Source organism: Ovis aries, chromosome 3, assembly GCF_016772045.2.
Source record: "Ovis aries strain OAR_USU_Benz2616 breed Rambouillet chromosome 3, ARS-UI_Ramb_v3.0, whole genome shotgun sequence".
Classification (NCBI taxonomy): domain Eukaryota; kingdom Metazoa; phylum Chordata; class Mammalia; order Artiodactyla; family Bovidae; genus Ovis; species Ovis aries.
In genome coordinates this window covers 180,160,489-180,168,371 of record NC_056056.1, presented here as the reverse complement: position 1 = coordinate 180,168,371, position 7,883 = coordinate 180,160,489, and the positions used below count along the sequence as shown (strand labels likewise).

Below are 7,883 nucleotides of genomic sequence, written 5' to 3'. Positions count from 1 at the left end.
TGAAGTCGCTCAGTCGTGTCCTACTCTTAGTGACCCCATGGACTGCAGCCTACCAGGCTCATCCGTCCATGGGATTTTCCAGGCAAGAGTTCTATGATCACACTAAGTGAAGTAACGGAGACAGGAAAGACAAATATATAATATCACTTATATGGAGAACCTAAAAAATAGCAAGGGGGTACCTTGGTGGTCTAGTGTTTAGAATTTGGTGTTTTTACTGCTATGAAATTGAAAGTGAAAGTCACTTAGTTGTGTCTGACTCTTTTTTACCCCATGGACTATACAGTGCATGGAATTCTCCAAGCCAGAATACTGGAATGGGTAGCCTTCCCCTTGTCCAGAGGATCTTCCCAACTGAGGAATCAAACCCAGGTTTCCCACATTGCAGGTGGATTCTTTACCAGCTGAGTCACCAGGGAAGCCCTGTTCATTCCCTGGTGGGGGAACTGAGATCCCAAAAGCTGCTTGGCATGGGCAACAAAAAAAAAAAAAAAAGAGGAATACAAATGAACTTCTTAACAAATCAAAACAGACTCAGAGTCACAGAAAATAAATTTATTGTTACCAAAGGGAGAGAGGCGTAAATTAGGAGTATGGGATTAAAAGGTGCACATTACCATATATAAAATAGATTGAAAAAACCACCCAAGAACTTAATGTATAGCACAGGGGAAAATATTCAGTATCTTGTAATAACCTGTAATGAAAAAATTAAAAAGAACAGATATATACATAGGTACGTGATAACTGAAACATTTTGCTGTATATATGAAACTAATACAATATTGTAAATCAACTGTACTTCAATTAAAGAAGCAAGCAAAAGAAGGCACTGGCTAATTAAGATAAGCTGCTGGATCGAAGGTGAGTTGATGCTGGAGAGGTAGGGCTAGAGACCACCAACAGGCTTCCTGGGGCATCAGACCGTGGTGAGGGTGATAGAGGAGCCCCTGCTACTTCTGGATTCCAACAATCCTAACTCTTTGACTTTCTCTCATCTTCAGCCCGTTCATGTTCCTCGTCTTTCATTGCTAGTTCCCCTGCCTCTCCCCTTCTTCTGCCCCTAGGGACTTCTTTAGTTCAAAATAAGTGGTTTCTGATGGGAGGGGGTTTGGGGGAGAATGGATACATGTATGTGTATGGCTGAGTCCCTTCACTGTTCACCTGAAACTATCACAACATTGTTGACTGGCTATCCCTCAATACAAAATAAAATTTCATAGTATGAAGGAAAAAAGGGGTTTATCTCCCCCCACCCCCCACCCTTCTCTAGTTCCCCTCTTCCCTCAATCCAGGCTCCAGGCTCCTTCCTTCACTCTCCCTGAGTCATCACCAACATCCAGCCCTCCCCTGCTGTGCTCAGCTGCAGAAACCCTAAATTCCTGAGACTCAGCTCCAAAAATTTTCTCTCCCTCTCCTTTTTTCCTCTAACAAGGTACCTCTGCACCTTGACCCGTGTGTATCCTGGCTCCTGCACTGTCCTGGGGGTGGCTGAGTCAGGCCCTACTGCAGAAGCTCATACATCTGGTTGGGCTCCTGCGAATTCCTCTCCGGCTCCCTGGCCCGCTGCCTCAGGTTCTCAGCAGACTCTGCCTTTGCGCCATCATGCAGGTGTGTTGGCTCCTTCACTAGGAAGCCCACATCCACGAGGAGGGAGAGCCCTGCGGAGGCTGCACCCGCGATCCGGGCTCCCGTGACAGCTGCCGGAGCCATGGTAGCGGACAGGCCTTCCTTACCAGCCGGCTGACTGTGGTTTTCCCAGGGCCAGAGTAGTCGCCTACATTGGCTGCAAATTCAGGATGTCTTTGCCTGTTTCCATGGCACGCGTATTTTTTTGAATGTGTTGCACAGCTTTTGCCAATTTCTCTGTTGTATCAACAGTTCGGGGGTTGCTCCTCAGTGCCTCTGGGAGCACCTTCCATTTCTTGATGCCAGTTGACATCAGGCTACTGGCTTCAGTTTCGGCTGCTGACCTGCTTGCGTTTTCCTTGTAGCTGGTGGATGCAGTTGTCACAGCAGCTGCTGCTCCCAGCCCTAACCCAGCGGCTCAGAATGCCAGGCTGCCCCCCCTGTCACGGATGCCAGAGCCAGGCCAGGAGGGTCCGGGCACCAGATACAGCGCCAGGGGTGTGGGCCACCATGTTAGAGATGGTGTGCTCCTTGTGGCCCTTGTCAACCTTGTCTGCGAGCTTTGGAGCTTTCCTGTGCGCTCCTCCAGCTGCTGCTTCACCCGAGGCACCTTCAGAAACCTCCTCCTGTCCAGCTGCCATTTCGTGAGCGTGTCCTGGTCCTTCCCTATCAGGTCTCCTTCCAATTCGTGTAGATGTTTGTGTAGTGCAACCACGTCTTTCCTGTAACAATGAAGGTCAAGTCATTAGAAAGGCAGTTTGCTTGTCTGCAAAATAGGTTCCATAATGTCTATTCTGCATAAATATGGATTTAGCATTATAAACCTATTAGAAAAGAATTTTACAAATGTAAACTTTTCTCTTTCAACATTAAACACAAGTTTCGTACCTTGTAGATCCTTCATAGACTTATTCAATCCTGGAAAGAAAGAAAGAAAAGAAAGTGAAGTCGCTCAGTGGTGTCTGACTCTTTGCGACCCATGGACTGTAGTCTGCCTGGCTCCTCTGTCCATGGGATTTCCCAGGCAAGAATACTGGAGAGGGTTGCCGTTCCCTTCTCCAGGGGATCTTATTGGCCCAGGGATTGAACCCAGGTCTCCCACATTGCAGGCAGACTCTTTACCATCTGAGCCACCAGAGAAGCCCCATTTAATCCTGGAACAGATAAGCAAATGTCCCCTTAGGATACTGGTAAGTTAAGAGAGGTATTTGACGGAATTCCCCGGTGATCCAGAGGTTAGGACTCTGCACCCTCACTGCCCAGGATATGACTCAATCCCTGATTGTGAAACTAGGATCCCACAAACCATGTGGCTCAGCCAAAAAGAAAAAATAGGTATTTGGTAAAGACGCCTCAGAGACAGGTCAACATCATCACTTCCAATGAGCTGGTAAGTTGGGAACTCCACAAATAAAGAAAAGTGGGATTGGAGCAGGAAACTTGTATTCACGGGCCTCGGTGTGTAGTGAGGAGTCATTTCTTGGCCCTTGGCTACAGGGAAGTGGTCCCTAAGCCCCTAGAATATTCTGGCTGAAATGAATGTCCTCGTCTGCCTGGGCCTCTTGGCACTGGACAGTCTGATGAGATGTATGATGGGGCCCCTGGGTCACGTGGTATTAGTTCTGACCTCTGGAGGAGCTGGACTCTAGGACATTAGTCTGACACCTGGGAGGTGCTGGAGACCACAAGTCAGGAGAATTTGTTTTAAATGGGTGCGTGTCCCTGGCAGGCAGTGTTCCGTGTGACCTGCCACTCACTGAGTTCCAGAACAGTAATGCATCCTGGGGACAATCAAAGCTTTGGATGTGAAATCCACCCAGACTCTGCCCTGTGGCTGATGGAAACCCACAGGCTTCCTGTAATACGCTGAGATCACTAGGGCTTTCAGTGAGTCCTGTCTGTTGTATAGGGAATTTTCAAACCTGAGGGTGCTTTTGGGCATCCCCTAAATTTGCCATTGGTTCAAACGAAAGCATAGTCCTGAGCACTGTGCCCTCACCCTTTGCAGATTGACTGTCTCTGTGATTTAGAATTTGTAGGGAAAAAAAAAAAAAACAAACAAACCCAAAGTCAGAACTAGAAGGCACCTTAACAGTCATTTAATCTGCATCTGCTGTCTTCTAAGGCTTGTGCCCTTGGCCTTCCCCGCAGCAGGTCCCTGAGTCCATCCACTGCCCCAGCTGCCTGGAGATCGGGAGACGTGTTGCTGGTTCCCCTGGTCTCTGCAGCCCACCTCACTGACTCCTGACCCAGTGCCCACCAACACTGTCCTCTCAGGGGTCACATGTTAATTTGTGACAGCCTCATGAGCCTGCACCCCAAGGTCATGTGGAACTTTGTGGATCCTCTAAAGATTCAAGAGAGTTGAGGAAACATCCATCTGAATGGCTGAGCCTGAAGAGACCAGCACTTGCACAGCAGGTGGAGGAAGTGCTTTCCTCATCGGTGGGGATGCGTGAGGCTCCTCAGAATCCCTCAAATGACACACAATCACAGCCACTCACTGTGACCCTGGAGGGCTCACTGAGCCACAAGGCCTTCCACTGTCAGGGAGGCTCCACGGAGACTACAAGAGGATCCCAGATGGAGTGAGAAGCCAGGTCCAGGCAGGGTGTGCAGACACGGTCACCCAGGGCCCTCTAGCCCAGCTTGAGGGATCGTGAGGGAGGGAAGAAATGCCATCCCTCCCACTCAGGGTACCTCTGCTAGGCTCACAGCCCCTTCAGTTCCATGTCCTCGGGGCCCACTCTCCTCACTCTAGTCCCCGTCCTGCTGCCCAAGCCTGCCTACTAGTCCTCCAACTTGGACCCTCTGCTCCACCCTGACCCCTGGGTCTGACCCTGGTCCAGGACTCCCTGACCATACAGTTCACTCTGAGGCCGTGAACATAGTCCATCAGACTGAATTGCTGTTCCCATTAGACACAGGCAAGTCTGAGACTCTAACATATAAGCGCAGAGCCCCAGAGCTGGGCAGCGCTAGATCCAGGATCCCACCAGCTCCAACCAGTTCCTCTCCAGCCTCGCTGCCTTAAGGGCCAGCAGGATCCTGCCGTTTGGTTTGATACAATCATTTGGTACAGTTCGTAAGATGGGGAATAGAAAGGGTCTAGGCAGAAGCCTGAGTAATACAAACAACGGCATCAGGATTTTCTGACTTGCCCCAGAGGAAATTCTGCTTGATTTTTATCACCAGAAAGAAGACTCTTGGCCCCTGTCTCTTCCCAATAAGATTTTAAAATGTTGATATTGACTGAACACCTACTCTGTGTCAGTCATTATGGGAAGCTCGTTGCATGCATGATCACAGTGTCCTCACAATTTAACTGAACAGAAAAGGACTAAAGCAGAGAGCAGTTCTGTAACGTGTCCGAAGTCATATAACCTGCCCCTTCCTTGCAGGTTTCATCTTTTCTCAATTCAAGGTTCAAATGACATGGAAGAAGCATTCCTCATGAGATGTTGAGAAGGAACATCCTCATCCCCCAACATAAGATCCTGCTTGGAGGAGGTGTTCCTTCCAGGAGGAAACTAGCCTGGTGTTTCGGGGTGCGGGTGACCTTCCTGATACACCTGTGCAGGTTACCTGGACAATCCAGCCTTAACCTCAATTTCTTCAGGCAATCAGTCAGCAGGAGTAGCAGTTCCTTTCTGCTCAGTATGTCCCAGAGATACTCAGTGACATCCTCAAAAACGATCTCAATATCTAGATGAAAGGAAAGGGAATCAGGTTAGAACTTGTGAAGTAAAAAAGGGAAAGCGTTTGTCGCTCAGTGGTCTTTGGTTTTTTGCGACCCCATGGACTATAGCCCGCCAGGCTCCTCTGTCCATGGAATTCTTCAGGCAAAAATACTGGAGTGGGTATCCATTCCCTCCTCCAGGGGATCTTCCTGACCCAGGGATCAAATCCAAGTCTCCTATGTTGCAGGCAGATTCTTTACTGTCTGAGTCACTGAGAAAGCCAAGAAAAATGTGTGATGGATAATAAATGGTGTTGAGTAGCTTTTTTGTGTTTTTAACCTTGTGGAATCTGGGGGAGGGCTTGCAGATTTTAATTTTCCAGCCTAGAACATGTATCTAGATCACTATGGTGACAGTTCAGAAGTTGGTGAGAGCTACTTGAGTTTTTGAATTTGGTGGACCCGAAGTGCTGAAACTCCAGTTGGATGTTGCTGTACCAATTCTGAAAGACCACCCGGTTCCAACAAAGTCCATGCATGTGGTGTAAATCCAGTGGATGCATATATCCGCTCCTGCACTCACAGTATAAAACCACTTCTACCTTATACTCCTAGCTGAGATGTGGCTGGGATAGTAGAAGCTGCTGGAGAGAATGTATCTGCTTGCAAGAAAGGTGACATTCACTACCAGGACGGTCTCTGGGGGCTACACCGAGTTTGCTCTGGAAGCCCATCACACTGTTGACACTCTGCCAGGAAAACTGGACTTTAAACAAGGAGCTGCCATCAGCATCTCGTGCTTTAATGCTTAACGAGTCTGCTCCACAGTGCCCGTGAAAGCTGGAGGAAGTGTTCTAGGGCAGGTGGAGGAGCTGGAAGAGCAGCATGTCAAATGGCTTGAACTTACGGCTTAAAGATTTCGGGCACAGCTGCTACTGAGGAAGGACAAAAGATCGCTTTCCAAAATGAAGCCCACAAAGTATTTAATCACAAAGAAGCTAAGTATATTGATAAAACTAAGAAATCTGTTGGTGAAAAGAGTTGATGTGATTATTGAAATGTTTGCTAATGTCAATCTTAGCGATGCTTTGAATTTTTTGTCACATGGAGGACGAGAAATAGTTGTTGGCCACAGAGGTCCTCCTGAAGTAAACCCACAGGATCCATGACGAAGGAATCTAGCATAAGAGGAGTAGCTCTCCCTTCATCCTCCAAGGAGGAATTTCAGCAGTTTGCAGCAGCCTTCCAAGACGGAATGGAAATTGGTTGGTTGAGACCAGTAATAGGCCTCTGGTATTCACTGGCCCAGGCAGCCCAGGCTCATGAAGATATCTTTCATAACTATGGGGCTATGGGAAAATGATTCTTCTCTTAAAATGATTAATGCTTGCATTGATTTCCTGTGTAATCAGAGGTTTCTTACCTCAGTTTTGAGTACACTGCGTTTGCTCTGCTTAGCTTTCATTTGATTCAGTGAGTTTCTTCTATTGAAAAAAAAATATTTCTTTTTAGCAATCATAGGCATTGAGTGTAGTTTATTTTATAGCTGGCAATATTCTTTATGCCTTCTACCTCTCATCAAGGAATCATCATAATGGGAACTAGGATGCTAGTGGTCACTTGGCATTGGAGGACGTTACAGAAATTCCTAACCAATGCTTATCATGAATCCCATACCTTTAACTAAAACATGCTAATTCAAAATAGGACTGCTTGATTCCCAAGCCTACTTCTCCTTATAAAGTTTCTTTAGTCTCTGGTTAGCCCACAGCTGGAGAAGGCAATGGCACCCCACTCCAGTACTCTTGCCTGGAGAATCCCATGGACGGAGGAGCCTGGTGGGTTATAGCCCATGGGGTCACGAAGAGTGAGCCGTGACTGAAAGGACTTAGCACATCAGGTGCATAGTTTCCACATATATATGTGTTGATTAGTTCAGTTTCAAAGTAAATTTAAAATCATCTCTTTGTGTGACAGGGATCATATATTTTTGTTTAAATTAATAAACGAATGATGCCTTAAGGATGATCTGCTTTTGTTGTCATAACATGGTATCTGCAATAAATTCTGCAGCACATTAAAAATATGGTATTTAGTATAAATTAGTTAGAATTCACTTTCTTGAGCAGCGATCACCTGGGCACTCTTGGCAGAGTCACCTGGGGTTATGGATGGAACTGTTTTCCCCCCACCCACCAATTCATATGTTGAAGATTTAACCCCCCGGTGACTATATTTGAAGACTGGGCCTTTAAAGAGGTGATTACGGTAAAATGAGGTCATAAGTGTGGGGCCCTAGTCCAATAAGTTAAATGTCTTTATTAGAAAGGAAGACACCAGATTTTCTCTCTATTCCTTCCCTCTCCCCCAGAGGAAAGGCCATGTGAGGACAGAGAGAGAGAATTTACAAAATTTAGAATTTACAAAACAGGGGGAGAGTTTCACCTCTCTACTACCTTGATCTTGGACTTCCAAACCTCCAGAAATAATGATCTAATGCTGGGATTTAGGTGTCTTCAGGAATCTACAATTTTAAACCTTCAGAAAGAGAAGGAGGGCTTCCCAGGAGATGCAG

At 46.9% G+C, this 7,883-nt stretch overlaps 1 long non-coding RNA gene and 1 pseudogene across 1 annotated transcript; one reads left to right on the top strand and one right to left on the bottom strand.

Annotated features, from left to right (window-relative positions):
- Window positions 1–543: 543 nt before the first annotated feature.
- Window positions 544–2,848, bottom strand: LOC132659630 (uncharacterized). The gene is made up of 2 exons (XR_009600277.1): window positions 2,518–2,848; window positions 544–2,351 (listed from the first exon to the last, which is right to left on the bottom strand). It is a non-coding gene; the product is annotated as an uncharacterized LOC132659630 (long non-coding RNA).
- Window positions 2,849–5,715: 2,867 nt separating this feature from the next.
- On the top strand, window positions 5,716–6,688 carry LOC114113653 (zeta-crystallin-like; annotated as a pseudogene).
- The last annotated feature ends 1,195 nt before the right edge of the window (window positions 6,689–7,883 follow it).